The following is a 23,116-nucleotide window of genomic DNA, read 5'->3' on the forward strand; positions in this document are numbered from 1 at the left end:
GGACTTCAAGATCCATCTCACAGTTACTGCTATTGAGCCAGTTTTCACCTAAACTCTATCTGTACATTTGATTTTTCTTGCCTAAGTGTAAAACCTTAGTTTTCTCTACATTGAATTTCATTTTGTTAGATAGGACCCAGTGTTCAAGTTTATCAAGATCCATCTGTATCTTAAGCCTATCTTCTGGGGTGTTGGCTATTTCTGCCAGTTTAGTGCCATCTGCAAATTTGATGAGTTCTTCTATTCCCTCATCTAAATTGTTTATGAAGAGGTTGAAGAATATTGGGTCTAAAACAGAACCTTGGGGTACCCTACTTACTTACTTCCCTCCATGTAGATGTAGTTCCATTAAGAACTGCACATTGAGTGCTGTTTGTCAGCCAGTTACAAATCCTTGTGGTGTCAACGTTTCTCTTCCAAAAAAGCCCAAAAGGTGACTTGCAGCCCTGCGCTTACACTTCCAGAAAATTAACCAAAACCAAGAGGAGGTGGACTATGTAGGAGAAAGAGGCATACGCAGTCCAATAGGTGCTGCTTACCTGGCATGATGCTGTCCAGCCCACATTTCTTTTACCAAGAAGTAGGTTGTGGTCTACTTTGTCAAATGCCTTACTGAAATCCAAGTCTATTGCATTTCACCGGTCCACTAATTTAATCACTTTGCCAAAGAATTAAATAAGAAACTTAATCTGTTTTGGAGAAATCTGTATTGGCTTCTGGTTATAACTTTGCTTGCTTCTGGTGTTCACAGATCTTGAACACCAAAGCTTGATCATCTTTTCCACAATCTTCCCAAGTATTGATGTCAGGCTTACTGATCTGTAGTTTTCTGGATCTGTTTCTTTGAGCTGCATCTTCTGGCAAGCAAATATTACTCTACTTCCCTTATTATTGTCTAGCTACTGGTGATGTTCCTCAGGACTAAGGAGCCTTAACTCAATGTCTCAGGTCAGAAACTTATTATCAGGGACAAGGTAGCAAGGTTCTTTCTCTGCTAGTTTATGGGGTTTGGTCTTTGACTGCTGATGTTATGAGCCTTTTGGTGGGCCTCTTGGTTCTCCTGAGGAAGGTGTCATAGCTAGAAGAATACTGTCATCCAGATCCTGAAAGGTTTATTAATTTCTGCCTTAAAAGAATGTATTGGTCTTCAAGAGAGTGGTGTTGCTTTAGTCATATGGGTGACATTTAAAATTTTGATAGATTCTGAATAGTTTAGCAAAAAGAGGCAAATTTTGTGTGTGTGCAGGTGTGTCTGATTTTATGTTGTTCTTGTCATGCAATTTTCTTGGCAAGTGTCAACTCGCAAAGCAGTCTGCTGGTCTGCTCTCAAGTTGCCATAGGTATGGGGGATGGAAAAACAAACTCTGCAGCTGCGGTGAGGCAGCATGTCAGTCAAAACAAAAGCACATTCCAGCCGTGTCTCTGTCAAGGCCATCTCTGTGGTTACCCGCAATGGCTGGAGGGGAGTGATCTCTACAACCCGCGAAATTGCTTCATTGGAGAATGTGACTGATGACACATCTTGGGGGAGAGGGTCAGAGCTGGAACGTAAATTACGTGGGGTCAGAGTTGACTTCACTTGGAACGTGCTGACATGAAGCTCCTAAATAATAACTGGATTTCTTTTGAAGCTTGGCTCGAGGCTCATGATTTAATTAGGACATTGGTCAGAACCCTGACAGCAAAATTTTCAATATGGTTTGCTACTACCTTCATCCTAGGGTTTGCCCAAAGTCATTTAGCTAGCTTTGTCGCCTAAGACAAGATTAGAATTCACAGTCCCTAGCCTGGTACATTAAACCATGACACCAGTCTGGCTCTCAAGGTTTCTTCAGTGGAATCAAAAAATTTGCAAGTTTGCATAGCTGAACAAAATATAAAAGTCTAGTAAATTACCTAATAATCACAGGTTTTCAGCAGAAAATTGCTTCTCTTGCTTTGAGGTATATAATTACGAGAAGTTGGATTTAAAACTTAGGAAAAATCCTGGATTGAAAACTAGGACATATGAAATATATGAAAAACCTACTGATAGAATTAGATATTGACTCTTTTTGCAATACTCTCTCATCTCACCAATAGTAGCACTAATTAAGGAGATTTCTCTTGGCAAGATGAAGTTTGCATCCTTCTCTTATGATAAAATCAACAAATATATTTTTGTATCTTCAAGGAGATTACTGAGATTTAAGATCTGAGGATTTATATAATTCTAATGTTTCAGTATATAATGCATTATCTGGAGAGAAGAAAAAGAACGAGGGAACAAGATATAATGAATAATTAGGGCTTTCTCTGTCTAGGCTGCAAAACTCCAAATGACCACTATATGACAGCAAGGAGATGGAGAAAACCCTTGTTCTTCACTGCCTCTTACTGGTCATCTGAATTTTGCAGTCCAAAATATGATATCCCTCTTTGTTGTTGTTAGTTGCGAAGTCATGTCCAACCCATCACGACCCCATGGACAACTTTCCTCCTGGCCTTCCTATCCTCTACCATCCTCTGGGGTCCATTTAAGCTCCCTACACCTACTGCTTCAATGACTCCATCCAGCCACCTCATTCTCTGTCATCCCTTTCTTCTTTTCCCCTCAATCTTTCCCAGCATTAGGCTCTTCTCCAGTGAGTCCTTCCTTTTCATGATATCCCTATAATAACCCAAATATCATTGTATAACAGTCATAATCCATGTTGAGTCCTCCATATGTATGCCATGGTCTATTTATTTATTTATTTATTTATTTATTTATTTATTTATTTATTTATTTATTTATTTATTTATTTATTTATTTATTTATTTATTTATTTATTTATTTATTTATTTATTTATTTGATTTCTATACCGCCCTTCTCCCGAAGGACTCAGGGCGGTTTACAGCCAAGATAAAAACAACATAGACATAAACAAAAATTAAAACTTATTAAAAAACTAATTCTAAGATTGGCCAAATAAATTAAAACTATCCTAAAAACATTCATAAAACCCCCAATTAAAATTTGGTTAGGCCAGCCCCACACGATGGAATAAAAAGGTCTTGAGCTCGCGTTTGAAGGTCCGGAGGTCGGGGAGTTGACGCAACCCTGGAGGTAGCTCATTCCAAAGGGCAGGAGCCCCCACAGAGAAGGCCCTCCCCCTGGGGGCCACCAGTCGGCATTGTTTGACTGACAGCACCCTGAGGAGGCCCTCCCTGTGGGAGCGCACAGGTCGATGGGAGGCTATTGGTGGCAGTAGGCGGTCCCCTAAGTAACCCGGTCCTGTGCCATGGAGCGCTTTAAAGGTGATAACCAACACCTTGAATTGCACCCGGAAGACTACCGGCAACCAGTGCAACTTGCGCAGGAGAGGTGTTATATCGGAGCATCGTGGTGCTCCCTCTATCACCCGTGCAGCCGCATTCTGGACCAGCTGGAGCCTCCTGGTCTGAATAAAAAATAGAGACTACACCATAAATATTCTGACCTTTGGATTTGGTTGGGAGGAATTAGCAAAATTTCTGGTTTAACTTGCACAAAAAGAAACATTTTCCTTTAAATAAGAATGTTAAAGGACATAGTTGTGTAATAAATTTGAACCATTGTGTATTTAACTTGAATCATTATGTGTTTGTATCATTATGTATTTAACACAAATTTTGCTGCATTAAGGCTCTATTCTTAAGTGGTTTTTTTTTAATCTTAAATGTTTTCTTACACTATATTCTTTGTGGGCCCTCCCATAAACTGGGGCATTCATACCCTGAGGACTGGCTGTATTTTGATTATAGAGTGACATTCTGATTAAAAAGAGTTGACTTGTGGTTTCTGAGTTAGCACTTTGCTGTGAGGATGGAAGGATATCTTACTGAAGACTAAGCACATTCAGAAAACATGAACTCTACACTGGCAGGGATGGGGAACTGTTTACTGGCCAGGAGCTGCAAGTTCTCTGAAGCTGAATGGAGAGAGAAGGCCTTCTGGTATGATTTTTGCAGTGGTGTGATTTTTGCCAATTTTTTTTGCATTTTTGGAGTGATTGAATGGCGGGAATGAGTCAGAGGCTTCTAGGAAGGAAACCCTTCCATTTCTACACATTAACCTTCTAAAAAGCAAAATTGGTGAATTTCAGCAGCATAATTTTGGAAATGGTTTGTCTCCCAAAGGCCTCTTCCATCCAATTCCACCTTTATTTGGGGCGAAACAAAGCACATTGGGAAATGAGTTATTTTGTGTTGAATTTATACTGCATGATCTTCCTCCTGCTGGGAGGGAGTGGCACTTTGCCCATTTGTAGGCTGCATCAACAGAATGCAACAGGATGTTATGCTCCAATCCTTAGGGACGGACTGTATCATTTCAGAGAAAAAAGTAGGGAATTCTTTAAAGTGGGAAACTTTTAATTTTCTTGGCATTTGCAACAAAAATTATGGTGAATTAATTGCAAAAAAAAATCTGTATGTATATGAATTTATTTTGCAGCATCAGGAAGGCTAGTTTTTCAATTTAGAAATATGCTGGAGTGGTCAGGAGGCAAAAACAAAAACAAAAACCCACCTTCAATGTATAACTGATTAAAGTCTTGTCCCTGGCAGGCAGCAGGGCAAGTGTGTGAGGGACAATACTAATTAAGGTTCCACAGCTGAGCTCCAGCTGTGCTTCATATTTATTAGAGAGGCACTATGTCACAAAAGCTAATCAGGAAGGAAAACTGAGTAAGTATTAAATAGTCAGAGAATAATATATTTTAAGGCTATGCCTGCTGGATGGAGGATGTGAAGACAAAACGGAGGACATGTCCTCCTTATACCAGATGTCTGGTAACTGTGCCCAGGTGAGACACTAGAACCATATTTATCTATAGGAAGGCCTCTGGACTCCACACGGGTGATAGAAAACATCCTGAGGCTGGTTTAATGTTTGTAAAATGGATGTTTGGTAACTGGCTATCCTATGTGGCAGTCATGTTATGCGTCCAATGGCATTTTTGAGAATGCCTACCAAATATTCTCAGAATTACCAATACAATCCTGGGGCTTTAACAGTTGTCTTTGCCTGCAATTTGCTAAGGAGTATAAACCCAGATTTATCCTTTGTACAAGGCATTTTAAATTCCCTGCTAACTGGAAAATAATTTCTCCCTTAGAATATATGATCTTTTTTCCTGGTGGATGATGCATTTTTGCTATTTATATGTTGTGTTGTGCAATACTATGCTATTTTTACCTCCAAGAGCTGAAGAGAGTCTAGCTAATGTTGAAGATATATTACTTGTGTGTATGTGTGTGTGTGTGTGGGTGGGTGGGTGGGGGTTTGTTTGGGCATTTTGTTTTGGGAGGGGGTCCTCTTAGGACCATTTGGAAATTTTAAGTGGGGATGGGTGCAGTTTTTAAAGCCCCATAGGAGCATGTCATGCATATTTTGTTGCTCTTAAAATAAATATGGAGATGCCAAATGTTTACGGTGCAATCCACGCATTGTATAATGGCTACAAAAAATGGAAATGGGAATAACAGGGGACCTGATTGTTTAGTTTGCTCATTCCTATGATAGAAGAAAATATCCGATAATCTGAAAGTAAAACACTCGCACATAGACTCAGATCTGATCTACGGATTATTTATGAGGAAATCTCAGAAAATATAAATAGTTTGAGATTAAGATTTTGGACTACCTATACCATACATATCTTAACTATGATATAGGCCAGTAAATCTCACTGAAATTAATGTTGCAATCTGTGCAATATATTTAGTATGTAAATTACTTATTAAACAATCTATTTTTCAACTGGTTGGAATAGCTAATTTCCAGGCACGCAAAGTAAGTCTAAATGAATATATATTGTAATTCAAAGAATCAGTTCAAAGGCGATCCCATTGAATTGACACAGTACTTTCAACTGTATAGGAGAGTGACAAATGGATTAGCAAGTTGAGATCTGGTAGCTTTGTTTTTCATTTGTACAGATTCATTTTTCCCATAATTATTTGGAAATCTGAATGAGATCATTAATCAAATCAGTTTGAAATGTTTCCATCAAATCAATTTAACTTTTCAAAGTTAGTAGGAATTCACACTGATTCTATACTGATTTGCTCACCCAGAAAAAACAGTCCTCTTACAAGTACCATTTCTTGCATGAGGTGGTTAACATAAAAAGCTTCTGTGACAGAAGAATCAACGAATAATTTATAGGAACAGCACAGATGCATTCAAATATATGACCATTGTCCTGTTTGTACCAGATGAACAATTCTGATTAATTCAGTCCACTATGTAACACTGGCACTTTTTCAATGGAAGCCACATTATCATATGATAGATTTATGGTGTATCCTGTTTTTGCTTCTCTCTCTTCTCTTCCTACTCCGCTGGGTTTGTGGAACAGCAGGAAGAATTTCAGTCAGGCAGCTACAGGAACTGTTGGTCTGGACACCCAATGAAGCCTACTTCTTGCTCTTCTAAACCAGGGGTCTCTAACCTTGGCAACTTTAAGCCTGGCGGACTTCAACTCCCAGAATTCTGGGAGCTGCAAGCGGATCAGTAAATTCTGGAAGCTGCAAGCGGATCAGTAAACCTGAATAGACTGCTGCTTCAACACATTATTGTTGTCATTGTTTTATCATCAGGGCATTCTTTATATTGGTTTTTTTTTTAGTGTGAATTGCAAGAATTATTGCTCTAATTATGTGTCATAAGTTCAGCCTCTTGATGCAAAAAACAAAATTGGTTAATTAAAAAAAAGTGCTTTTGCTAGCTTCTCTGAAAAGCTGCAGACATTACTGTCACTGATGGCTTGGCTGAACCAGCTTTCTCATTAGTCTTGAGTTTCGGTTCTTATTGACGTGAATCTGGTTGCTATATAAACTAAGGCTTTAAACAAAATTAATGCAAACTTTTCACATAATTTGGTTCCTTCCTGGTATGATAGTTATCCTGGCTGGAAATTCAAGAAGTTGCAAACCCAATATCTCATGAGGATATGTTAGAGATATTGATTTGAACAAATGCCGTTTTAGATGTCTAACCTTTATAATGTGTAGGTCAGAGTATAAACAAACAGAATGAGTTAAGCAGATTTCATTCTAAGAGACCTGCCACAAACTGTGGTTTATTGCTCCAAGCATAAATTAATAATAGTTGTTGTTGTTATTATTATTATTATTATTATTATTATTATTATTATTATTATTATTACTATTGTTGTTGTTGTTGTTATTATTAGTTAGTAATAATTATTTCTCTAGGGAGTAAAGAACAAAGCATTTCCTTCCATTTTAACATCTAAATTGTCGTGTCCCACTCCTCTGCTGACGGCCGGGTCAGGGAAATCCGAATCAGGTGTGCCTCTGCAGCTCTGCCAAAGTCCTAGCAAAGTCCTCAAGGCAGGCAGGAGACCAGAAAGTGACTTCAGCAAGATATGTTCGACTTTGCCTGACTCAGAGAATGCCAGAAAGCAGATCCTTTATATAGGCCATGGGGTGTGGCTCCATGACTCAGCACTTATCCAGGCCTGCCCCTCCCTTCCTTCTGACGCCGCCACCTATCAATTCTTCTGAAGCGAGGGTCACTCCAGTCGGCAGCTGTTGGTAATTGACCTCCCTCAGGCTCACATGCTGTGGAGGGGTCTAGTTGCTCCGTTTGCCTGGGCATGGAGCCAGGGCTGGGGCCGGGAGGTGCTTCCTCCTCCTCAGCCTGTCTGGGCATGGAGCCAGGGCTGGGGCCGGGAAGTGCTTCCTCCTCCTCAGCCTGTCTGGGCATGGAGACAGGGCTGGGGCCGGGAGGCATACTAGGACATTCCTCAGTGTTCGGAAGCAGATAAGAAGGCCCCGGCTGCGGTGAGAGCGGGCAAGACACAACATAAATGCTGTAAGGCAGGGCTGCCAAAATCGTGGCCCACAGGCTGGATGCATCACGCGCTGGCCGCGCTCATGCCCAGTTTAGCAAAGGGGAAAAAAGTCACATGATGATGCTGTAATGACGTGAGTTCGACACCCCTGCTGTAAGGTAAAACAGGCCCTAGAACAAGGTTTACACTTCATGGTCATCATGGCATAAACTATGATTGGTTGCGTTTGCACATCATGCTAAATCATAATCCATGGGTTACACAATACTGCAACTGGATTTACTCAACAGTCTAAGCTGCAAATAAGTATGTTTGGTTCAGTGTGAATGATAATTCTGGATAATTGTTTTGTTCTCCTGTCATGCCAAGCCATAATATAATTAATTGGTTTTGGCCTACCCTGTGGTTGATCCAGCCAACCATGCCTTAGTCAAATTACAGTTAAACAAATTATGGCATATCACAGAGTGTAAAGCTGAACTTTTTTGTTGCCCAAATGCATTATTCACATACCTGTATTTCCACAAGGCCTGTGATTTCATATGAGGATTCCTATAACAAATAATATGTAAGAGGTAGCTAATAAATCACTAGATTAACTTAATTAGTGCCACCCAAGAGAGCACAATTGCATCCTCATGAAGCTTCACATCTGAGATTTGCTGCTGAATATACAGCAAACCAAACTTTGTCGTCTAAATGCTGCAGAACAAGAGCTGACTTCCAAGTGCAAACTTCCAACTCAGCTGCCTTTCCTAAACATTGTCGCTCTTGGAGCACTTCTGACAAATGGGCCCCAAAAGATTTGTGATGCATAAGATGCAGCCAGCTATGAACAGACAGTCAAGCATTTTCTTAATCTCAGTGGCTCTAGAATGCCTCACTGATCATTTTTAATGAGTTACATAAATGGTATTTTGTGATGGTCTACCTGTGCAGTCTGCTTAGGTTAATGATTTTTTTTTTTTGCAACTTCCATTAAACTCGGATGATCTGCATAGCCGTTCAATCCCACGAAAACATTTTAGTGAAATGGCTTTCTAAAAAGCAAAGTTTTAGCATCTTTTGTTTTTTATGGGGTTTTTGAATGACGATATCAGCATGACTTTCAAAATTAAGAAATGATATTTCGTACACAGAAACATACAAATCTATTTTAAAGGCTCATTTAATTTTCCCATTGTTTATTTAGCACATTTTGCTTCTTTCTTGCACATTTGTAAACTCCCAACTGGTATCATTATGACAATTTGCCTGCACTAAATTATAATTTCTTACCTTAAATAAAAAAACAACAACGCTGAAAGCAAAAATCACATGCTTGCTTGAATAATTTGGATATTTAATTCAAGCATCTCTTTTCTATAATCTGTTCAGGATTTCTTTCATGTTGTTTCCTTTGTTAAATTATATTTTATGTGCAAAAAGAAAAAAACCCTAGGAGATAAAAAAGAATTTACCCAAAAGAAGATACTTTTCTTGAATTCTGATCAAAACTAATCTTCGCATATGTATTCATGTTGTGTCATACAGTTGAATTACTAATAATGAACTTTGATTGTTATGAAAAAAGGAAAATGTATAAATCAATACACATTTCAGAGTTCTAAATGGTCTGCAATTAAGACTTCTAGCAAAGATCAAATATTGAAAATGAGGTACATTTTTCAAACTGTTGGATATTCTTTGAGCATCAGCTTTTTGTGATCAAAAAAATACACAAGGGGTCTTTTCTACTGCTCCCCTGTTAGTTTCCTCACATTGATATATAATTTAATAGAACATGATCAGCTGCCAAAAGAGAAATAGAGATGTCTATGATAACATTAATGTAGGAAACTTATATTCAAAGCAGAGTTACTGTAGCAGAAACAGCATCATCAGAACATATTTTTCTATCTTCATTCCTCTTCTTTTTGTTTCTGCTCTTTATAAATTAAGTCTTAATTCATAATTTTTTATTATAACCAGTGTCTGTGTGATTGGGAACGGGTGTAATATTGTAAAATAAAGAAATAAGTAAGACAGTAGATAAGTAGAATAGATCTCTCCCTGAACAGCTTCCAAAAATATTATGTTATGTTCTACAACATTTTTTCAACTTTGCACAAAAAAACTTTAAGTAGTTCATGTTACAAAATAAAAACTGATCTGTGGATTAAAAATCAGAAGGCTTACCTCTTGTTGAATCTTAATAATGTTCATTTTAAATATTTATATAGCACTTCCAGTTTAAACAAAAATTAAAACACTTTGCAACAATTCTAACAAAAGCAATTGGTCAAAATAATTAGTGAACACATACTTTACAAGACTTTTTTATGAAAAAGAAAATTTAAGCAGTAATGTAAGTGTGAAGACAATAGGAGAAATTAAAAACAACCATTGAACTTCTACTTAAATAATCAAATTGCATTTGAAATTGCATGCCTACCAAATGTGAATTCTTGGAAATACCTGTTGTAATTAAGGAATTGGAATTTATATTAAATTCATTAGTACCACCCACAAATATCTATGATATTAAATACTTGTGACAGTTTCAAAGCATATCATAAAGGTTATTTGGAATGCTCTTGTGCTTTGATACTATATGCTGCAAGAACGACAACAATATAAAGAATTATTTATTTTGTTCCTTCATTTCATCTGCCACATACATACGTGGCAACCTCTCCTCACTCTTCAGCCTAAATGCTTTGCCCATTTATCTTGTTTCAGCACATATAATACTAATTAGAACATTACTTTTGAATTGATCATTAAGCTGAAACTTTGACATAAAGAGGAGAGGCGAAATCGTATCGACACTTATTTAATTTTTGTTTATACTTTTAATTATATGTAAAGGAAATTAAATACAAGTTCTTCTTAAATCTTTATTCAATGCAGTTCTACAGTTTGGCCCGGTCTACTCTAAAAAATGGTCCAGGCTTTCTAGTCAATGGGTAACTGTAGCCCACAGTCTGAAAAAGTGTCACCAGTTCTAACGATTTAAAAGCAAATTTGCCTACTTTGAAAGTAAAATTTTGGTCTTGGAGAGACTGATGGACTCCAGTGGTTGTTGTGGGTGATGTGCTACTGTGGATGACAGTAAAAGTCTACAGTCTCCCAGCCTTTCCATCTTTGTTCTTTCCAAGTGGACTAAGGCTGCATGCCAGTGGTGAAATCTGAACTGGTTTGCCACCGGTTTGCTGGCCTCACACGCACAGTGCATGCTGCACGCCCAGTGTGTGCCAAACGCGTGCACATGCATGGTATGCACAAAACACATGGAAAAAGGTGGCTCGGGAAGGTAAATAGAACAGCGAGGGGGGGAACAGCTGTGCCATGTGATATAGATTCAGTAGCAGGATTTCCTGCTTTCTAGCAATTTTAAATTGTGCGGCATAGCTGATCATTTGAAATACTGGTTCAGAGGAACCGGTAGGTTTTTTTTTACTACTGGTTCACCCAAACTGGTAGTTTTTAACACTACTGGTTCACCCGAACCAATGCAAACTGATAGGATTTCACCGCTGCTGCACGCCTGTAGGAATGGGAATGGCTCAGGGTTTTGATTAGCATTTAAATATTCATTTGTAAGATATCTGTCTTGGGAACATGGGCATTAAAAGGAACTTCTCTCTATAATTAAATTAGTATAATTTTTCATGGAGATATGCTCTTTCACCGTTGCAAAATGTTGTGATCTGGTATGTACCATTTGTCATGGCAATATAATTAACATTAATAAATTATATCAGAATAAAGAGCAATGCACATTTAATTTTACATTTTCAGAGTGCTTTAAAAATATTCAGATCACAATCTCTCCTAATGTTTTTCTTATTTCCTGGAATCAAGAGGTGGTGCTTAAATACTTAGCATACACTGTTTCTTAAGAGAGGTGCACATAAATTGCTGATAATCAACTTGAAAAAAAGGGGATTTCTAATATCCATACAAAATGATTTGGCATGGGACATTACTGAAATGAAATCATACTTTCAATATTTTACTAGCACCTTCTACGTAATTCTGTTTATCTGCGAATATCCTGCCCTATTGTCTTCAGATAAGATACCAGCCTTCTTGCTAATCATTTTCTACAGGCAGATGTTATTTAGCCTCCAGACTTCTGAAGATAATTTATCTTTTCTGAATGATCATTTCCTTTGAAACAGTGGAAAAGCTAAATTATCTCAACTTGCTGACAGTAAGTCGGCATATGAAGGAGCAGTTTATAAATCAGAACTGTTTGTGTGAAAAAGATGTGATTTAAGAGATTGCTTCACTCAAGCAGTCTTCTAGTCTTCTCAGCAGAATGCCATCAATCAATCAAACCATTCAAAAAAAAATCCATACAATACATCATAGTTTTAATACGTGTGGTAACTTTTATATAGTTAAATTTTAAATTATTTTTAAACCTTTTAGATTTATACAATGTTTTGAAAACTGTTATAATTGGCTACACTGTATTATGGTTGGAGTCAAAACTAAATAGTTACTCCCAGCACGGGAAATCTTTAAATGTACCATACTTTTCGGAGTATAAGATGCACTTTCCCCCCCCTAAAAGAGGGTGGAAATGTTGGTGAGTCTTATACACCAAATACAACCATTTTTGGCCTCCCGAAGCCCTGCCCCGCACATCCTGTTTTGCAAAAAACGGGCCCACAAAAACGGAATGCACAGAGAGTTTGGGAGGCCTGCAGAATGCTCCTGGGGGCTGGGGAGGGCAAAAACATGTTTTTCTTGCTTACCTTTTCAAAATCTTGGTGTGTCTTATACACCGGTGCATCTTATAGTCCAAAAATATTCCATGTATTTTTTCATAAATTCTGAAATACTTTTGGTAATACTATTCAGAATTCTTCTTTGCTACAATGAGTTGAACCATCCATAATCAACCAAGACACTCATCCAGAGCAATCCCAAACTTAATAGTAGTGACTCTTTTCAAGAACTTCAGGAGAATCCAATTGATCACTCTTCCCTTGTTTCTCCTGCCAGTCAAGAAGAATTAACATACTATACTTACACTGTCAAATCGAGGCCTAACTTTTGATTGAATTAGATCTAGATCTGTTTGATCCTTAGGGGCTAATTGTCAGGTGTGAAGAATCAGCTTCAGTTCAGATTTATTCCCTTAGCTATTCCCACAAAAATCTAGTCAACTAACAATCAGCACTAAATTGGTGCTAGACAACAGTTAAGCGATTTCAAGGGCTAACTGGAGTTGGAGCGTTTGTGAACATGTCATCATGATTCTAAACTGAGTCCTCTCTTGACTCTGCCTCCAAGTGCCGCCTCTTCTCTTACACTAATTGAAACCAATAGGAGGGATTATTTTCCAAAAAGGTCTATTTACATATATGGATACCACCTTTTTTTTAATAGGAGGCTAAAGGTCTTCTTTGTATTATCTTAATAACTCTTGGCGTTATTAAGCTCAACTGAAATGGGGGATAGTACTTAACTAAAGCTGTCCTGAGTACTAATTTTTCTTTTATTTTTTTACTCAGTTATTCAGCTGACTTAGAAGAGTTAGTTAGTAAATACAAGGTCTGCTGGAGACATAAACTTGGAACAATCCCTGTATTTAGGCAGCAATTTAACTACTATATCACAGCAGCCGTAACCAAGGGAGTATTAATGTTATATAAATCTTATATAAAGTTGCATAAATTGTTATGTCCTTATACTCAAATGCTAATAGTAAGTACTTAGCAATTTTAACCATCTGCTGGGTTTTCTCAGTATTTCACTAACAGCTTGTGCGGTATGTATTACTTATTGTTCTATTGTACTAAGATGTATCTAATATTGACAGGTATGTGAAAGTTACTGAAGATGTATGACAATCAAGGGCATATGTTCATACATTTCTAAATGCATATATGGAAGAATTCATGGAGCTAATTCAGGTTTCTATTCTGGCCATCAGTACTGAAGCAACAATGTAAGTAGGAAATTAAACTGAGTATCTTGAGAAAGATAGGGATTTCTGGTGTAATCTGCCACCAATAATAATAATAATAATAATAATAATAATAATAATAATAATAATAATAACAACAACAACAACAATAACAACAACAACAACAACAACAACAACAACAACAACAACACTGACAAGATCACCATTGTTTAGCTGCAGAAGGCCACCTTACTGGGATCTGCTCACATAATCCACTGATACATCACATAGTCTTAAACGCTTGGGAAGTGTTCGACTAGTGATTAGTGATATGAAATCCAACATAGTTATCTCGTTTGCTGTGTATACTGTCATTTTGTGTATAATAATAATAATAATAATAATAATAATAATAACAACAACAACAACAACAACAACAACAACAACAACACTGACAAGATCACCATTGTTCAGCTGCAGAAGGCCACCTTACTGGGATCTGCTCACATAATCCACCGATACATCACATAGTCTTAAATGCTTGGGAAGTGTTCGACTAGTGATTAGTGATATGAAATCCAACATAGTTATCTCGTTTGCTGTGTATACTGTCATTTTGTGTATAATAATAATAATAATAATAATAATAACAACAACAACAACAACAACAACAACAACAACAACACTGACAAGATCACCATTGTTCAGCTGCAGAAGGCCACCTTACTGGGATCTGCTCACATAATCCACTGATACATCACATAGTCTTAAATGCTTGGGAAGTGTTCGACTAGTGATTAGTGATATGAAATCCAACATAGTTATCTCGTTTGCTGTGTATACTGTCATTTTGTGAATAATAATAATAATAATAATGGTAATAAAAATAATAATCTGCAAACTTGTTTCAATTCTCATTGAATTTAAAGAACAAAAATTTAATTCGCAAGTCATTTCCATTTTTTTAAAGAAAAGCATTTCTGATACACTTTTCATGAGCGGTATGTGCCATTCTTGCATCTCTTTGGCTATGGGGCAGCCAAAGCTGTGTGTAGACATACTCTTGTTCATTGTACATTGATTTCTTTGACAGGTTGCACACTTTCTGACTTCCAAACAAATCCCAAGGTAGGGCATTATGAAGGAATCAAATGAAGAAGTGTAGTCAGTCAATGGGGCTTCAGTGAAGTGGGTGTGGAACAACAAAAAACATGGGTGGTGACTAAAGTTTGGGAATGGGTGGTAATCATTACCAAATCAAACTGGCTCTAGAAGAGTTACAGTTATGCTAGATATAGTTATAGAAACATGCTCCTTATGAACTTTTATTTGCAAAAATAATGACAGCTGCAGTCCCTTCTAAAGCAGGCTCCCACCTCAATCTTCAACTCCAATTTTTGTTTTACAAATGGCATTTTGTACAAATGGACAGAATTTAAACTTACTCTTAGTCATCCAACTCATTATTGGGAGTAGGGGACAGCCATTTAAGGAAACAAAACGTTGTCCAATCTCTTCTTAAAAATCTCCAGCACCCATAACTTTTGGAGGCAAATCATCCTACTGATTAACTGTTCTAAAAGTCAGGAAATTTTTCTTAGTTTTAGGTTGCTTCTCTCCAGTGGTGGGATCCTTCTGGTTTAACAACCAGTTTGGTGATCGCACGATTTGCGCACGTGCAGTTTGAAGAAATCTTCACTTCCTGGTTTCTTCAGAGGAGTAACACAGCTGATACACATGGCAATCTGCTCTACCATGTGAATCAGCTGAGAAGATAAAAGTAGGAAAATAGCATGGACGGGTCAGTAGGCCCATTTGATTGTCGGGGCGAAGTGGTTCCCAGCTGATCATCGGAGCTACCGGTTAGCCTGAACTGGTCCGAACTGGTAGAATACCACCCCTGCTTCTCTCTTTGATTAGTTTCCATCCATTGTTTCTTGTCCTGCTTTCAGGTACTTTAGAGAATAGGTTGATTCCCTCTTCTTTGTGGCATCCCCTTAGATATTAGAACAGTGCTACCATGTCACCCCTAGCCCTTCTTTTCAGGATATTAGCAAAGGATAAGAAAAGAAAATCCCAGGCCCCAAGATCTAAGCATTAAATATGGTTCTTCTGCACAATCCTGCAAAACTATTTCAATAGGGAGGTTTAGATTCACTGCAAATCAGTGCCTCAGAGCAGTGATGGGATTCAGCCAGTTCGCACCACTTCAGGAGAACCGGTTGTTAACTTTCTGAGCAGTTTGGCAAACTGGTTTTTGGAAGAAATCATTAGGACAGAGAACCGGTTGTTAAATTATATGAATCCCACCACTGCCTCAGAAGCACAGAAGGATGTTGAGAAAGTCTCAAAGAGAACTAGCAGGATTATGTACCCTATTTAATTTCTGATGTTGATCATCCACCAGAGCAATGAAAGGATTCTTAGTACAGTATTGTGCTATCTGAATCCTAGACCTATTTACTCTAGTATTTTGTTTCTCATAGTGGCCAACCAGATGCCTGGGTTATTTTGCAAACAGGAGAAAGAAACATACCCTTCTTCCCACATTGTTTCCATACAACTGGTATTTGGAAGCAACTGCCCCCCCCCAATGTAGAGATTACAGGGTGATTGATTATGTAACCCAGTTGAGGTTAGTAACTACACAGATGAATTTTTCTCCATAATGGTAAATCTCTAGCTTACTTTTCCAGGTCTTCAATGGTATAATCATCATCATCATTGTAACTGAGTCCATCCACCTTGCTGCTGATCAGCCTCTTTCTATCTTTCCCAGCATAGCCTCCTCTAGAGAGTAAGTCCTAGTTCATAATATGTATGAAATGTAAACAAAACACAAGATTCCCTAAGCTCTTTAATGTGCATTGCTTTAAGGAAATATGTGCAAGCCAGATTTTGTTCAGTGGATCACTCAAAGTAATAGATTTAAACCTGGTTTCCCTACTGATTGTTGAATCCCCGTTTCCTCTTTTCCCTTCATTGTTGATGGCCTCTCTTTGGGTTTACACCAGTGGTGGGATTCAGCCAGTTCGCACCACTTCGGGAGAACCGGTTGTTAACTTTCTGAGCAGTTTGGCAAACTGGTTGTTGGAAGAAATTATTCGGGCAGAGAACCGGTTGTTAAATTCCTTGAATCCCACCACTGGTTTACACGTGCTAGTTAGCCATTATAATGGTATCTGCAATCACTAAGTGAGGAAGAGAATTGTATGAATGAATCATATCAAGCATTTCAGAGTAAATAGGCTGCACATGATTTCTCTGATTGAACCCAAAACTGAATCAATGGCCCAAATAGCTGCCATATTTGATTTGCTTCCCATATATTTAACCACTATATAAGTTGTCTATTTATCATCAGCTGCAGTTCACTGTTCATGCTGGATAGGAATAAATAAGCTGGCTGAAAGCAGGCAATCACATCTGCCCTTATTGTCCCTTCAGCAGCAGGTGAATTATTTCTAAGAAATCTCTCTGCTTTTCTAATAGTTTTGTGCTAATAAGGGTAGACATGCATATTCAAGGCTACACACGAGTGCACAATTCCTCTGGAAAAATTGGCAACGATAATTGACTGACCAGCTCCATGACTGGTTAGGATGCCATAAGGTTACATTAGCTGCTTGACTGTTCCATCTGCAAAGGGGAAAATCTAATCTCATTTCTGAAAATGAGAATTGGTGACTCCGGAGAGGGAAGAGAAGAGAACAAGTGAGTTTTGGCCACATGATAAGCCCTCAAATGTACTTAAAAAGTGGCATTTCAAATGAAATTGGCCATTTCATATGACAGATTATTTCACTAGCCAATAACTGGTACAGATAGGAAAATTCCTCCTGATGTTTAGGAGGAACCTTCCTTATAGTTTTAACCCAGTAGTTATGATTCTGCCTTTTGAGGTAGGGAGAATAAATCCCCTCTCTGTGGAACAATACTACAGAACAGGGGTCTCCAACCTTGGCAACTTTAAGCCTGGCGGACTTCAACTCCCAGAATTCCCCAGCCAGCAAAGCTGTGAGTTGAAGTTCTGTGAGTTCTGGGAGTTGAAGTCCGTCAGGCTTAAAGTTGCCAAGGTTGGAGACCCCTGCTATAGAAAACATCCATTCTCCCTGAAGAGTAAGACAGCTCATTAGATAAATGAAGATTTCAACTCTTCTCATTCATCTCTCTTTTGTAGTTCAAAATATCTTTTAATTGTTACCCATAGGCCTTGATTTACAAACTTTATACCAGCTTGGTAGTGTTCTTCTGAAAAATTTTCCGCTGTCCCTTTAAAACTGTAGTGTCCATGACTGGACATAATATTCCAAATGGGATCTTACTACCAGAGTGTTAATATTATGTCCGGTCATGTCCACATTTATTTCTTCTGAGTTGGACTGTTAATGCAAGCAAAAAGGAAGAAATGTGTGCCTTCAAATAAGTCTTGCCTCCTAGTAATGGCCTGGACAAGTCCCTGGAATTTATTGGCAAAATTTTTGGAAGTGATTTGTCCTTGCCTACTTCCTAGGGGACGGAAAGAGGAGGGGGGGAGGGGAGGGGCGAAAGAAAGAAAGAAAGAAAGAAAGAAAGAAAGAAAGAATAACCAGCCCAAGATCCCCCTACTGGCTTTGTGCCTAAAGCAGAACTAGAATTCACAGTCTCTCTGTTTTTAGCTTGGTAGCATAAATATCACATTAGGTTCATGCTGTTGATTCCTATAAATATGAGCTGATGGTTAATAAAGATATTCAGATCCCTAACTTACACATCATTTTTCCCATCCACATGCATAACTTTACTTTTCTTCCTCTAAAACTCCATCCCACTCATTTCAGCTCACTTACCTAGAGCTCTAAATTATTTTCTTTTTTTTTTTGTCAAGGTTGCTTCATTTACAAAATTAGAATTAATAACTCGGGTTCCTCATCCAGCTCATTGATAAAACTGATGAACAGCACAGGCCTCAGGACAGAGATCTAGGGCATTTCATGGTACTTCCCTCTGGATTAATGTGGAGCATTAGATGAGGGATTTGTGGAAGGAAAGGAAGGAAGGGCCTCTGGTGGCTCAGACTGCTAAGACAGTCTGTTATTAACAGCAGCTGCTTGCAATTACTGCAGGTTCAAGTCCCACCAGGCCCAAGGTTGACTCAGCCTTCCATCCTTTATAAGGTAGGTAAAATGAGGACCCAGATTGTTGGGGGCAATAAGTTGACTTTGTATATAATATACAACTAGATGAAGACTTAATATAGTGTAAGCCGCCCTGAGTCTTTGGAGAAGGGCGGGATATAAATGCAAATAAAAAAAAAAGGATGGCTGAAGCAAAGATGGCAAGATATAATAGATAATAAATAGATACAATAAATGTATATTTATTAGTATTTAAACATTTTCTGGAATCTTGCAGGTCATTAAGAGAAAGATGAGAAAGTAAGAGGCTTCATGAAGGAAAGCGCATGTACGATGCAAACCGGTGGTAAAACTGGTTAGAACCAACCACTGATTTACATGTTTTTGAACTGCTAAATTTGCAGGAGCTGGGACAGGTGACTGGAGTTCACTCCATCTTGTGGCACTCAGGTCTCAATCTGCCAAGCTGTAGACCTTTAATGGGCTAAGACTCAGTGTCCTAACTACATATCAGCATCTTAACCACTTTTCAGTTAAGAGAAATGGAAATGTCTTTTGAATAAATTGTGGCTATTCTTTTAATACCTGACAAACTATTCCAAGAGGCCTTCTGCCACTTAGCAACTGAAAGTTCAACCTGTGCGTATTTAAGCAGGTGAAAAAGAAGACTTGAAATCAGAGACTTCACTATCTAAAATGAGAAAAAATAATAGTGGAATCTCCCACTCTGCTTTCCCTAAGTGGCATCCACCAATCTTATTAGATGAAGCTATCTATGTCATTCCACTTGGTTGGAGATTTGACTGACATGCAACATATCTGGAAGATACAAGGTTGAAGAATGCTATTTCAGTTTGTTTGTTTTTTTGTAGAATGAAACATCAACATTACTTTGGGTATCTCTGCAGAAGATGAGAAGTTCTTTCTTAGGGGAGCAAGCTATGCAGGACAGAATGTAATGACTTATCAGTGAATACCATACCTTTTACTTAACATGTATTTAAGAGGTTCAGTTACTTCATCGTAAAAGACACTTAAGCTGATTTGACGTAAGCTCATGTTGAGTTTTGCCCAGGATCTTATTTTTCCCCCTCATATATTATTTGTTCTAATACTTTTTAGAGGTCATGAAGCATCACTTTTTGGTTCTTTTTATTTCCTCTCCTTTCAATCTATTTGGATCAAATACAGGATTTATTTCCCTAAATTTAAATATGATTGTCCTTTAACCTTCCCAAGCTAAATCTCTTCAATGACTTCCACAAATCCTTAGCACACTCATCAAAAGAAGCCATCAGCTTGGAAAGAATCCAGCATCCCTTTTCAAGCTTTTCTGTAGTAGGTTTGCTTCTGTCTGAATCTGGATGAGTGAATCATTATTTCTACCTAAAACTGTACTACCTCTCCCCCTCAAATATTGGGATGGAAAAATATTATCTCCTATCCTGACTTTCAATATTCCATATACAGTACTTACTTTCTCAATTATAAATGTTTTTATGAAACAATAATAATGTTCTCTAGATGGGTTATAATAATAGCATTAAAAAGTACCACAGCAAGTAATGAAACATAACCAAGTTATACACAGATTTCTAGATCAAAAAATGCAGATGTTATAATGTCTGGGAAAATAAGAACTTTACTGCTGCAGGGAAAGAGTACAAAGACAGACACAGACACTTCAGAGGATAATTAGAACTGCAGAAAAAACAATTGCTACCAACCTGCCTTCCATTGAGGACCTGTATACTGCAGGAGTCAAAAAGAAGGCTGTGAAAATATCTACAGACCCCTCGCATCCTGGACATAAACTGTTTCAACTGCTACCCTCAAAACGATGCTATAGAGCACTGCACACTAAAACAACTAGACAAAAACAGTTTTTTCTCAAATGCCATCACTCTGCTAAACAAATATTTCCCTCAACACTGTCAAACTATTCACTAAATCTGCACTACTATCAATCATATATATATATGATATATATCAATCTTCTGATCGTTCCCATCACCCATCTCCTTCCACCTATGACTATATGATTGTAACTTTGTTGCTTGTATCCTTACAATTTATATTGATATTGTTTCCTGATTGCTTATTTGTACCCTCTGACTATCATTAAGTGTTGTACCTTATGATTCTTGATGAATGTATCTTTTCTTTTATGTACACTGAGAGCAAATGCACCAAGACAAATTCCTTGTGTGTCCAATCACACTTGGCCAATAAAAAATTCTATTCTATTCTATTCTATTCTATTCTATTCTATTCTATTCTATTCTATTCTATTCTATTCTATTCAGAAGTTGCAAGCAAATTTTTTTGAGTGGAGAGAGGCAATATCCAACCCAGTGATGGAATTCAAATTTTTTTACTACCAGTTCTGTGGGCGTGGCAGGGGAAGGATACTGCAAAATCTCCATTCCCTCCTCATTCTTGGGGAAAGGATATTGCATAATCTCCATTCCTAACCCACTCTGGGGCCAGCCGGAGGTGGTATTTGCCAATTCGCCGAATTACTCAAAATTTCTCTACTGGTTCTCCAAAACCTGTCAGAACCAACTGAATAGCACCCCTGATCCAACCCCTCCCAAACTATGTTTCAGAATATCTTTTTGAGTACCAGGTTTCACCCATGGCTTTCCAGGTGTAGCTTGGAAGGTTTCTCCTCTGAAATCCTGGAGGTCCTGGAGGGACCAAATAGACCAATAACCTGGATCTATGTAAGAGACCTTCCCATATTCCCTTATTAACTGGACCTAAGCCATTTAGAAATCGATATTTTAAAATCAGTATTTTGAATTAGGTCTGGAAATAGACTGCTATATGACAAAATATGTGTTTTATTAGACTGAAATGTCCAGATTTATTTTCTCACCTTGCAGTTCTGTTTCGATCAAACCAGCTTTTCTGGACAGTTTCCAAAAGCAGCAGCTACAAGGCATTGCAATAATCCAAACAGAAGATTATGGAGCATGATTTACCTAAGCCAATTTATCTTGTTCTAAGTAGGCCTTAAATTAATAACAAGGGGCATTTAAAAATTAAATTAAAAATTAAAAACCACCATGGGTTTGTTAAAAACAGATCATGCCAAACTAATCTTATTTCATTCTTTGACAAAGTGACTAAATTAGTAGACCAGCAAAATGCTGTGGACTTAGTATATTTAGACTTCAGCAAGGCATTCAATAAAGTAGACCACAACCTACTTCTTGATAAGCTAGAAAAATGTGGGTTAAACAGCATCACCACCAGATGGATTTATTACTGGCTGACAGACTGTACTCAATGAGTCATCCTTAATGGTACTACATCTTCATGGAGGGGATACCACAAGGTTCTATCTTAGGCCCAGTACTCTTCAATATCTTCATAAATGGCTTAGATGAGGGAATAGAAGGGGAACTCATTAGATTTGCAGATGACACTAAGCTGGCAGGAATAGCTAACACCTGAGAAGACAGAACATTATTCTGTTAGAACTTTTCAACCTATCTACAGCAACAAAAACAAAACGTTAGTCTGAGAGAATAGGTTATCCCAAAACAGTCCTTAAAAAGTTGTGTTAAGCAGGCATTATAGAGAAATATTTTTAACCTGGAAACCAATAATAAACATTATACAGTATTTTGCTTGAGAAATATGAAGGAACCTATTTTTATATATTCATGGAGAAAGCTGTATTTGTTTTAAACAGGCTGAATTTCAGACAGTAAATTGTAACATGTTTTAAAATAACTTAGCAAAAAACTAAAAACACACTAAAGCCCTTGGTACTCATTTTATTTATTTCATTTTAATGTATGCCAATTAGTGTACATTCAAAATGACAATAACGTTATTCTGTTCTGTTCTGTTCTATTGTCATGAGATGGAGTGTTTTATCTGTTTTAAAAGGGAGTGGAGATCATTCAGAACACTAATAGATAGCAAATTCCAAAAAGAATGGTTGATATTGAAAATATGTAATGAGCTGTGATTGAATTCTTGTAGCAGATATTTATCTTTTAAAGGAATTTAGGTATAATAATCACCTTGTTAAATAGAGCACACCATTGAGGGTTTAACGCTGAACTGGATCATAAAAAGCAAGCTAGCAGTTGATCAATTAATCAACAAAACAAACTGGAAAGGGAAGATAGATAGGAAATTACCTGGCAACTGATTTATATTGAGCTTTCCATTTTCACTGTTAATATTTTCATTTAAAAATAGCCTCCATTAATTCTATGAAACAGGTGCGAACTTCCCATCACTCCAT

General features: G+C 37.6%; 1 protein-coding gene across 1 annotated transcript in view; it reads left to right on the forward strand.

Moving 5' to 3' along the window:
* RGS7 (regulator of G protein signaling 7) overlaps positions 1 to 23,116 on the forward strand; it is a 202,254-nt gene that overhangs the window by 58,463 nt on the left and 120,675 nt on the right. The gene's annotated exons all lie outside the window — the stretch shown is intronic.

This window comes from Ahaetulla prasina, chromosome 1, assembly GCF_028640845.1.
Source record: "Ahaetulla prasina isolate Xishuangbanna chromosome 1, ASM2864084v1, whole genome shotgun sequence".
NCBI classification, from domain to species: domain Eukaryota; kingdom Metazoa; phylum Chordata; class Lepidosauria; order Squamata; family Colubridae; genus Ahaetulla; species Ahaetulla prasina.